This window comes from Pseudopodoces humilis, chromosome 2, assembly GCF_049639895.1.
Source record: "Pseudopodoces humilis isolate 2021_Gansu_Grassland_sample_001 chromosome 2, ASM4963989v1, whole genome shotgun sequence".
Classification (NCBI taxonomy): Eukaryota; Metazoa; Chordata; class Aves; order Passeriformes; family Paridae; genus Pseudopodoces; species Pseudopodoces humilis.
Window position 1 is genome coordinate 58635048 of NC_142201.1, and position 12184 is coordinate 58647231.

General features: G+C 39.0%; 1 protein-coding gene across 7 annotated transcripts in view; it reads right to left on the reverse strand.

Annotated features, from left to right (window-relative positions):
- The window catches only part of ELF1 (E74 like ETS transcription factor 1), an 83327-nt gene that overhangs the window by 36583 nt on the left and 34560 nt on the right, over window positions 1-12184 (reverse strand). The window contains exon 1 of one of the 7 annotated variants that reach the window (XM_005516401.3): window positions 123-306. The exons of the other annotated variants lie outside the window; for them this stretch is intronic. The gene's annotated coding sequence lies outside the window, so the exon portion shown is untranslated. Of the gene's footprint in view, window positions 1-122; window positions 307-12184 lie in introns of those variants that run through there. 7 annotated transcript variants of the gene reach the window in all.

Sequence of the window (12184 nt, forward strand, 5' to 3'; positions counted from 1 at the left end):
TTTAAAAAGTTAACAAAAAGAAAATCCACATTTTCATATGACTCAGGTATGCAGTTTTCACATTCTTTAGTATCTCTCACCTTCACAGTTTATTCAAAGTAAAAATAAAAATTCAGACCGACCTACTCGGCTGTAGGACATCCCAAGTATATCACATTTCTTCTTCATACACAGTTCAAATTTAGCAAGGTTGTTGTTTTGCAAGTGAAATTCTCTGGAAGTTGAATCCCCATGTCAAAATGACGAAACCAATAAATAAATTCTTTTCACAATGCAGAGAGTGCCTGCATTCTACATGAAGCAGATCTTCAGCTCCATGTTAAAAATGCACTGTAAATGTACCCTTATCTCTACCAGAGGCTTGCAAGCAGCCGGAAGGAAACAGTACTGACCACGTCACGGCAAATTAGTACCATCAAAAAAACTGCACAGTACAAAGAAAAAAATCCCCAACTACAGAATGTAAACAGCTTCGGTCAAGGGATGTGTGCCTACAGCTCCCATGCTGTTACTTACTCATTGGTGCCAAAGGTAAACATGGTTAGGGCTGAGCTGACCAATAGGAAGCTGCACCACCTCTGGGGAAAGAGGCAAGTGCAGAAAGAACTCTTCGTATACAGCTCAGGTGACCCAGACATTACTTAAAAAATCTATAATTTCAAAATAGTAATGGGAAGAGGTGTCTAAAATTAGGAACTTAAGGAGTATGTTGGTGCCTAGTAATTAAAATCAATGTATTTTAAAGGAAGAAAAATGTGTGGTTCCTAGTGTTTTGAGCAAAATTCTTTAAACTGCCTTTGATTAAGAGCTGCTGTGACAAAAGAATAAGGGACAGAGGTCTAACATGTACCCATTCAGAGCGAGACCCCCAGGAAAATACATGTCAGTGCCATTCATGATGATTAGCATCTTCCTTTGTACAGGAAGTTTAACCTTGCCTTCTTCTTGCAGTATGCTGAAACTCAAAAAAATGAAGAGCATCTTCCTCTCCCCAGTGCCAAGCAATTTAATTAGGGAGGATCACGTCAGAGACTTGTACTCCCTCACTCTAGGAAATGTAACAGCTGTTTTTGCTATATAGATTTGTGGTATTCCCAAATTCCTAAGTAGTGATGGCAGAGCATTCAGGCATTTAAGTCACTAGATCCTACCCTTCTAAGAAATCAGGAAACCCAAGATTATGCAAACAGGAGAACCTCCCCAACTTCCAAAGCGTACTCTAATTAGCTGTTAAAAGGTTTGTAATAGTAGCCACAACCTTAGCTACAGAGTATTTGCTTTAATGAGAGTTGCACGCATGAACAGAGCAGGAAGTGCTGTAAGGAACCATTTCAACCTCAGCACTCGCCATTTTACTGGCTGACTTAAATACTCAACAAGACTTTCACCACACTTGGGCAGGGTTATGGCACTGAAAGCATTACATGCAACCATATAATCCTGGGTGACTTCCCTAAATCTAATTATTTGGCTTTGCCTTTTAGAAGACGTGGATGCCATTAGGAAGCAGATACACAATCCCAACATTGTGGGAGCAAGCACAGCTTAGTCCATCCTAGACTCCTACCAGCCTGAAAATAAAGTATATAACTATATAATATAGAGTCTAATATTGCCCTACAGACAGCAATTTAAGTGGGCCAATCTATGCCAACAGGGATATACTAACTTTTTCAGAAGAGAAGACAGGTATGGGAATTTATTTAAGTACAACTTCCATTTTGGTTCCTGCTTAGGAATAAATTGTAACTGTCCAAGAAGATGAAATAATATTTTAAGTCACACCCTCTAATCAGTGAAGAGCAACTTCACTGTAAAGGCTCATAAGGCAAATAGGGAAATACAAGAACCTCCTCAGTCATCCAAATGGAGACTTCTGTTTAAATGGGTGTTAAGCTAATTGTCCACAGCCAGAATACTGCAAGGGCTTATAATCATGGACATTACACTGACTGAAGCCACATGTATCAACAAGGCTGCAAGTTCTAAAGACCCAGTAACTTTCTAAGGTCAATGACAACTAATAGAGTCAATGTAAAATCGGGATAAAGGACATGTTAGAGACACAGGCTACCCAGTAAGCTCTTAAATTTAAGAAAAACTGGAGGTCAAGCTACCCCAAAAATTTTAAAAGTTCCCCATATGCACTGGGAACTGACATTTTCTTCTATTAGTGCCAGGTTATTCATTATTCTATAAAACATTACTATTTTACAGTAGATACTACAATACCAAAATGTACACTAAATGCCTAAGATCCAAAATGTGTGGCAGTAAACTTACTAAAAACCATAATATATTTCCTTACTTTCTATTTTAAAAAAAGAAACAACTAAATTCTCAATGCAAAACAAATTATCATGATTTAATATCATTTAAGAGACTGCAGCAGTGTAATGTAATTTGATCCACACAAACACTGCTTAAACCAGTCACACTTTATGCTAACATGGAACTCCTAATCATCTGATGCCGCTGTAGGAATGGTCTATCAAAAGCTGTTTTATGAGTTCTGCACTGCTGTGATACAGTGATGTGAGACTGTTCCTTCTCCCCTACACCCCATCCCCAAAACCACCAAGGGCTCTATAGATAAAGTCAAGTGATACATTCTTTTCAGAAGAGAAACGTCTAACCACAACATTAGTACCAAATCCAAAGACAAGTGAACAGGCTTTAGTGAGCTTTTATACCTAACCTTATAAAGCTTGGGGACTCAGACTACTACTGTTTGCACAATATTTTTTCATTACTTCTGTTGTAGTGTATAGTAATAGTGAATGATCTCCATTGGGCAACAATAGCACAGCAGAACATTGCAAAAGTGCTTTCCTTTGATCCATATCACTTTCTTTCTCATATAGAAAACAAGAGCAGCTCTTCACCGAAGTCAGCAGAATTCTAAAGCAGCTATATTTTCCTTCACATCTAGTTTTATAAAGTGTGCTTTCATTATTCCAGCTATCGGAGGGTCCTGCTTTCTATAGGCTAACACAAACACAACTATTGTTTTTGCTGTTTAATGCCTCTTATCCCCTGCCTGATTTTATATACATCTACAAGTAGAAAATAAGTTATTTGCAAAGAGCATAAAATGTGTAAATTCTATTCAAATACACAGTAAACTTGACTACACACAAATAATCCTAAGAGAAAGGGAACCCAATATATATTATCATAAATTTTACATCGAATTTTCAGAACTACAGAGGAAGTAAGGTTTTGCTTTCATTTTTACTAATTGTTGTACAAATATATTACAAAAAGCACCATTAAGACACAACAATATAAACAAACTTCTTAATTCTGCTTAATCCTTGAAACTGAACTCAAATTATTTCAATATGCCTGGAAACTCCCCTCATCCACTGATTTCAACATCTAGAAATAAGCTCCTCAATCAGTCTGTCAAAAAGCACATTCAGTTAATCTAAGCCTTAGTACACGCTACTCTGGTATCCCAGAAGATGCACTGTAGCATTCTGTCCTAGACATCAATTAGACATCATAACTTTTTCCCCACCACTCTTCACCATTTAGACCCCCCAGTTAATCCTAACCCATTGAGGACTAACTGAGATAGTTCAACAAAGCTTCTAAGAAATACCTCCAGAACCAATGTTTTTGGTCCCAATGGTGAAGCTGCAATATTGCAATTAGGCTCCATGTTGGAATCCACAAATTCTCCTTCAAATCTTGATAATATGAGCCAGTATAGGCCACACTACCTCAATCAAGCACTGTAATGCAGAACACCAAAATAAGATAATGGCACCACACTGGAGCAGGCATAGCAGGCATCACAGTACCAGGCAGAAACCCAAAAATTTGCTAAAGGTCAGCTGTGAGCTTAGAAAACTCAAGTCTTGGTACTGAGAGCATCCCAGATGAGCTGAAAGATGCCTCCAGAAAGCCACTGGATCCAGTCCCATTTAGGGTTACTAAAGATGACTGTAATCATCCTGCACTGCCTTTCTCATTAAATTAGTAAGATCATTTTTACATTTAAAATAAGAACCAGCTTAGCTGGTTTAAGATTCAAGTGCAGATCTGAATTCTCAGTACTGATGAAACAGTTCCACTCATGCAACACAGGGACAAATCACTTGATACTGTAATTCCCCACTGACTTCCTAAGACTGTCTGCAGCATTAGCACTAGCCTAGAAATATCAGAGTTGTGACTTAACAAAAATGCCAAGGTGAACCTCCCCTTCTCTACACAATCTTGGATACAGGGAAAAGAGGGGACTGAATGAGAGAAAAGAGAAGATTAAAGATATCACCTGGAAATCTGAACAGAAGGACCAAAAACCATTTCAGGTGAGGACAAACACATGGATGGTAACCACACTATTTCACTCAAATTTCTAACTCTATTCTACCAGTAGAGGTTAGCCACTGGTAGAACCACCATCTTCAACCCAGAGTCAGTTCACCTTCTGAAGAGTAACATCCCTTTAAGATAATGAACAAGTATCATCATAAGTCAGGTTTTCTTAAAAAGGAGGGCAAACCTGAATGATATTGTAGTTCTCAATGCAGAAATCCCAGACCAAAAACAATCTTTCTATATAGTCCACACCAAGCATAAATGTTAACAGTTTAGTATTCTGTGTCATTCTTCATAGATTAATTTTTAGTATTCAGTAATACTACAAATTTTCACAGACAAGGGATTTGAAACATGTCCTTAGACCCAGGGCATCTGCATTGATGAAATGACAAGAAGAATAAATTAATATATGTCACTTGGCACAAAAAGTTTCTGAAGGCTCAGTATTTCAACTGCTCACACAAATTAAAGGAGATAGAAAAACAACATGGTTAAGAGGGTAGCACTGACAAAGGAAAGAAACAACATAAGGAACAGACTCAAGTCTTCTGAGAGCATCCATGCTGCCTAGGGCAAACTGTGCAAAGGGCAGCTGACATAATAAAAGCCAAGAGAGTGACCTTTGCTGAGCTTTCATTAAGGACAAAGAAATCATCACTATCAATAAATCCCTGTTTTGCAGCCCGTCTGGAAACCACAGGCTCTCTGTGCATATACAGCAAGGAGGACAAAGAGTAAGAGGGTTTATCTTTTAAATATGATCAAGCATAAAACCCCAAAACTGACAGAAAATCCAGTCAATATCTAAGAAATTAAATGAACCCACTTGACATAAAAACAGAAGTTTACTCCAAAGAGAGCAAAAAAACACAAATGCAAGCAACAAGCTCTCTGCCATCACAAAAAAATAAAAAAAATTTAAAAATCACATTTTCATCTCTTTTTTTGTAACTATCTCTTTTAGCCTGAACATTTATTTTGAGGCAAGATTCCTTTCCAGACTATTAACAGTAATGGCTCCAGCACTGTTTACAAACTCCCCCACCCCTGAAAACCCTTTTCTTCCAATCTCCCATGTTCCCTCATATTTTTTAAGTTTCTTTTATTCAGCACATTTATGTAACACAGCTGTTGTACACAACCCCAGTAACCTGGCAGAGCACTGCTGGGAAAGCTGAAAAAAATTAAAGCATGATTGAGGCTTTTTTTCCTCTGTATCCTCTCTCGCCAGCAGGCTCAATGTGTCAAGGCAGCCCCAAATCAGTGTAGGTGTGTAGATGTAGAGCACTGTAAGTAATTAATACATGCTGTAGCAACAAAAGATCAGCCCTCTACCCATAGGCCAGGCCTAGAGAGCAACCTAAAAGATACTGAGGAGAGACAGGCTTTCCCCAGCTTTAGTACTGAAGCTCCTAAGCTCAAAAAAAAAAGTACTTGAGTATCTGTTAAGAGCAAGCCTCCCTAATTTGATCAGACAAGGAAAGGCCTGGCTGGGTTTTAGTCACTTCTCTGCAATGTTTGCTCCAGAAAAGTAGAACCAACTCAACAGGAAAAGTTAGCTGACCTAAAGCAAGGGAGCAAAGACACTCCAGGGGGAATAGAGGGTCCAAATCCACTCTCCTGATTCCCTACTCCCCAAGCATGAAAAGAATTGAATTTTGCATTTTCATAGACTAGCTGCATAGTATAAGAAGAGGTTAAGGAGATGGGACATGACCCATCCCCCATGATGGGACAACTCCATCCCACCTCTCCTCCCCAAATCATGTGAGAGATTGGACCTCTTTTCCTCCTTGCTTGCCAGCCCTCAGCTCTCCTTCCATCCCAGTCACAACTGTTTAGTGGATTCAAACATAATTTTGCAGATTCCTGACTTTTGGCACACTAGACACCAAAAAGAAAAGAGCAGAGTAAATTTTTGGAAGTGTTTAAGCCATAACCTGGCTACTCATACAGCTTTGAAACATTTCAATTCAAAGTAACCCAAATGAAATTTGGGTTACTGATGTGTCAGGTCACAGATAAATCGCTTATTTCAACTACAGGAAGATAAAAGCCACATAACGTTGCTTCACTGCACAGCCCCTACTCTGCCTGCCTGCACGGACACATGGACCCAGGCACACACGAACCAGCTGCAGTTGCATGAAAACACTTTACATCCATGTGCACATGCATTACATACACACCAAAGCACATGTATGAAATGTGTGCCCTTCTACTACTAATTGACTTTTAACTTCTGGTGCAGCTGTTTTGCCTACCAAAGATTAGAAAAATACCCCACAATCTCCCACATCTCCATACAACAAGGGGATCTGCAAAAGTCCTCCTTCGCTGCTTCCAGTTCAGCCACCTCCACCCACTGCTGCTCATCAATACCCCAGTGTTGCTGGGAAAATACTTAGCTTGATCTTCTCTCACCCACTGAAAGCCAAACAAGCAAGATGAACTGCCCACCCCCCCACCTCCAAAAAAAGAGGACATCTAAAAGGACAGTGTCCCCCAGGCAGTGCATGGGTCAGCACACTGTTTGCCAAGCATGGAAGAATTCCACAGTCTGTTTTCCAGCCAGGGAACAGAGCAGCACCAATATCTCAGGGCAGTACGAACATCTTGGTCTTGGAAAGCTAACATCTGTGCACAGGTATTATCAAAAAGGAGAGAGGAGTGTAAGTCAGGCCTTTACCACCTCAAAAATGCTGGCCACAAGCACACCATCACACCAAGCTCCCTGGCAACTGACAGCATGACTGCCCATCTTTCTAAGAATTCTCTGTAGGGCTACCTAAAGGTCTCTTATCCTAACAAAACCACCAGGTTTTGTTATAGGGAATGTTTCTGAAAGCATAGCCTTGTTCAGCAACGTAATATGGATCCAAGGACCAGATGAAAACATAACATTCATAGCAAAGACTCCTCTTGCTAATGCGTAATGGTACACAAACATGCTAATGTCCCATAAATGCAGAGGCTGGGAAGTGTGGTTTGCTGGTCCAAAACTCTTGGCAGTCACTAGCTTGGTCTGCCCTTGGATTCTGCCTTTTGTAGTTAATTCATCACTATTGGTAAAGAAAGGAAAAAAAATCCGGTGATCATATTTCTCAACTAATAAAATGAGAACAAGGAGACATTCAATTAAGTCAAGAAGCAACTAGTTTTGAAAGGATGAAAGGAAAGCAATTAAAAATGCATCAGCCTAGAGGTACTTGCTCAAACTCCTTGCTACAGACATGACAGAAGTCAAAAGCTTAGGAAAATTGTAAAATGTTTTAAAAACAGCTCAATGTAATTAGACCAAACCAGCCCCACTACATAAGGATTTATTTTTAAACAATGAAAAAGAGCTGTCTTAACACAAGACAAACCTTCAGTATTGCAGATTGCAATCACATCTCTAAATGAAGGATTTTGCTGCCATTTTATACCTCTTAACTGCGCACTTCTGGATTTACATACTCTCCACCAGACAAACAGTAATATATTAAACATTGCAAAACCAGAATAGATGGACTACAAGCTGGATATGACACTGCAAATGTCCATTTAGTCTAGCTCATCAAGTGGTAAGTGATACTAATTATGGAGACAAAGGAAAACAAAAGATCTCTCATTACTTCTTCTACCACAATTAGTACACGCTATTTTATCCAATAGTAAATTTGCAGAGACAGGACTGGTTTTATGTCTTGTAACAAGATAATCAAATTACCAGCATTAATAAGTAACATTAGTATCAAATATATCTTCCTATTTTTTAAACTGCAGAAAATCTCAAAAAGCTGTTTTAAAAAAAGATACCCAGAAAACAGTAAATTTATGAAATCCTAAATCCAGTTCAGAAATCTTTGCAAACTAAATGTATTTTTCCAGTGACACAAAATAAACATCTTAAAAGGCACCTTTAAGTGGTTTCTGGCATTTAATAGCACCTTTTATGGAGCATTAAGACCACAAGCCTATAAGCATCTGTAATAATAGAGCTGCAGATAAGTCAAATTTCACTGATTTCCAAGGGAAAGATCCCAACACAGAAAGAGCGTAAGGGCTGAGGTCCAAGACAGCTAAAACAAGATATGAGGAAACCTGTAAAAGAGGGGTGGAGGGGGAAAGAACTGTTTGACCCTGAAAGATTTTGCTCTTTTGATTAACACATACACAGGAAAATTAAGTAGTGGCTCTGGGAGGAAGAAAGATCAGAGAAACAAAATATAATTGCTTTGGAAGGATGCCAAACTTCACAAATTACCAGTTGCCAGTCTGTACCCAATACTGACATAAAACTGTCAATTGTTCCCTAAAAACTATTTTGCCCATAAATGAGTAACAGTCATTATTTTTAAATCACCTGCAGGTAAAAGTTAAATTTATCAAAGAAAAAAAGATGGCAAAAACCAGTAATTTTTTTTTTAGCTGCACTATAAATGAGCACTATATATATATATATATACACACACACATACATATATATTAAAGAGGAAAAGAAAAAAAAAAAGAGGCCAGCAGAGATCAAGTTCTATTTAAAAGTTTCTTATTCCAGGCAACCACTTCCAGCCAAGCATCAGTAATTCTAGATCAGGGAGTTAAACTCCCACAGGGCTTTTTCTGCATTCTGCAAAAGTTGCTACAGGACCCAGCTCATTAAAAATCCAATTACAACTTCTGCAACACAGATTTTTAGCATTCTGTGGATTTCATTTTGCAATTCATTTTTAAAAAAAAAACTCTTCTAACTGGACTGTCAAAAGCAACAAACAAAATATTTTAATAGGTTCAAAACTACTCTCTGACATAGCCATAGAAGTGCTGTGTGATTTGCATTTCTGTGTTTGAGTACTTGAGCAATTTCAGAAATCTGAATTTAATTGATATCCACCAGCCAGAAAGGGGCACAAACTAATCCACACAGAACCTGCTGAGGCCTCCCCTTTCCCAAACACACAGACTTGGACTTCAAGCCTCAGTTTGGTACTTTGCTCTTGTCAATGATGTTTATGTTCAAGGTTGCATTTGGCAAGTGCCAGGCTGAGAAATATAAAGGGTCTTACCTTTGCAGTGTCTTTAAAAAATCTGTATGAACACAGAGCAGATTAGGCCATGTTTCTGTTGTTTGCCTCTCATTTGCTGTCAGCTGTCAGCAAAATGAACAGTCAAAAGCCTCTGGAGCAGGCTGGTATTAGTCAGCTAGACTTGAATTTCCAGTTCTTTTACATTGCTGTCTATTTTCCTCCATTAGGTTAGCCTGTCCTGCCCTGGTATCAGATTACAGGGAGCCAACATTTATAGCACCTTGCAAAACAGTCGAACATATCACATACCTAAGTCTGCCTATACCTGTTGCCCCCAATGCTTAACCCTTTCTACCAACAGAAGAAACATTTATTCTAGACTCTGTCACCTACAAAACATTTGCAGCAGAGGAATCATTTTTCCTTCTTACCTCACAGCTACAGGATACAGTGAGATTTCATTTTAGGAACTGCAGAACACAGGCAGGCTACGCCAAGAACAGAGGCCCCAAGATGCTGGCAAGAACAAACCTGCACCTGCTGACCCTACCTCCAACGAGAACCCTGGTCTGGAAGCACTTGCCACTTATCTCAGCGGGTCTCAGAAACTCCAATCCCCATTCTGGGTTCAAGTTCATGTAATCCCACGGATTCCTTGCCTCCCCTCAGACCCTGCTGCTAGAGCATGAGACAGACAGGTGTGTTCCCAGCACGTAACTGGAATGGCACAAGGAGATGGTGTTTCTAGCCCACAGCTCTCCCAGCATCACCAGCTTCCTTCTGCCCAGCCAGCACATGGTGCTGCCCTGGGCTTGGCTGTTCCACCATCTCCCTGATAGCTTTTAGCCCAGCTTCCCTTTCTGGAAGGTGTCCTGCCAACCCTATTTCCACAGACTAGGGCCTATAATTTAGACAGTGGCAAGTCAAACCCTGCAATGCTGAAACAAAAGAAGGAGCAATTTCCCTCTTCACACAAGAGGTATGGCCATCCCTGGGCCATCAGCTACAGTGGTAATGCTTCAGAGGACTACATAAGGTATTTTATGTGTTCTTGTATGACAGGTGCCTTAGCTTTCCTACATGTTCATCATGCATCTTGAACTTAAATAGAGTTTTAACAAATGAATATGTATATTCTTACAACTCATCCAGGGTTGTTCAGGCATCCTTCTTCTTTGGACCAGTGGTCCATTTTGTTAAAGCTGAGAATATAGGCTGGAACACCATTACACTCTTACAAGCAAGCTAACTCAAGAGACCAGAGATGAAAGACACAAGAAGAACTTTAATTACATGCTGCATTAACTTAAATCTTTACTTAAGTAGCTTTTACTCCTTTAGATAAGAATTGCAGACCCAATCAAGGCAAAGCAAAAAATAAATGGCTAAGAGGGCTTGTAATTAGAAACAGTACAGCTCATACCACAAAGCACTGCAACTAATACTTATCTATAAGCTGCTCTAACTCAGCACTAGACAAGCATTTTGGTCTTTGAGATTCTACTCATTTACAAGAACACTTTTATTTATACTTGTTAGCACTGTGGTTAACAATGACACATGAGTAAAATATAGATACGTATTTCAGTCTTATTTATAAAGCTTATCAGTTAAAACATGTTTTTGCAAACCATACCTGAAGCTTTTTAGCTATTTGCCACAAAGATCCTCATTTAACTTTACCCATAAATAAAAGAAATTAAATACTCAGTCACACATTTATATACCACAGGAATAAATCAGTGAGAACTTCTGCACCAGGCATGAAGTCACCTGTTTTCTCCAATAATTTCTCTCTGTAACCAGCACAACACACACCTTCACTAAACATCCCCAAAGGTCCATTTTTTCACCCATTCAGTCACAACAACTGAGATTACTCCTCTTCAGAAGTTTTTTCTGAAATAGTTTGATGAGTGAACTAAGGCAAGTAGTATTGTGAATTTTTGGGTTTCAAGGGCTTGGGGAGTCCAACATTATTCCTAACACAGGCAGGGATTTACTCATGAGTTTGGGATGGGAGAGACAAATCTCCATCAGCAAATCTCTTGGAAAAATAAAGGCACATCTCCTACTCTCAAAATCACAAATACTTGCACTGAGCTTTCATATAAATTCAAAAACCCAAAAAAATAACAAAAATGCCCAACCCAAGAAAAGGTGGTAACACTTCCTAATATCTCACAAGTGGAATTACTTAATTCAAAAGTCTGTAGAAATGGCAATGGAAGGTAATTTAAGAAGTGCAAAGTACCAAACCATACCTACAATCTGGCAGACTGATAAAGAACAGCTGCACATAGGGAAGTCAGAGCCATAAGTCGGACTTCTGAATTCCCTCTCACTTATTTCCAAGTCAGAGGTAGTCTTTTTGACTGTTTATATTTTCTAATATAATTGTCTGGAGTTTTTTAGCACAAGAGCATTCAGCTTAATTTTTGGCTTAAACAGCCAAATTTTTGGCTTAAAACTTTGGTTTTTTACGTAGCTCAGACAGCATTTATGTAGGTCAAGTAGACTTGGTCTCTTAAAACAAACCACATCTTTAAGAGTTTCCCAAAGCAAGACGTTTGTTACTCCTTTCTGAGGTGAAATCTTCTGTCTGATTTCCACTGTATGATAATTTACAGACCACTGTAGCTGCAACTCACATATCACCCAAAGCCTAACAAAAAAAATTGAAATTTATTGAAAATTATGGATATAAGCTTTTAAATTCACAGGTAGAAGGGTGAAGGCTAATTTGGGTTGGAAGGCTGTAACTGTATATTTTCCCTCTGCATGAGTCACAGCTCTGAGCTGGGACATGCTTTCTGCATGGGCAGTTTGTACCAGCGTCA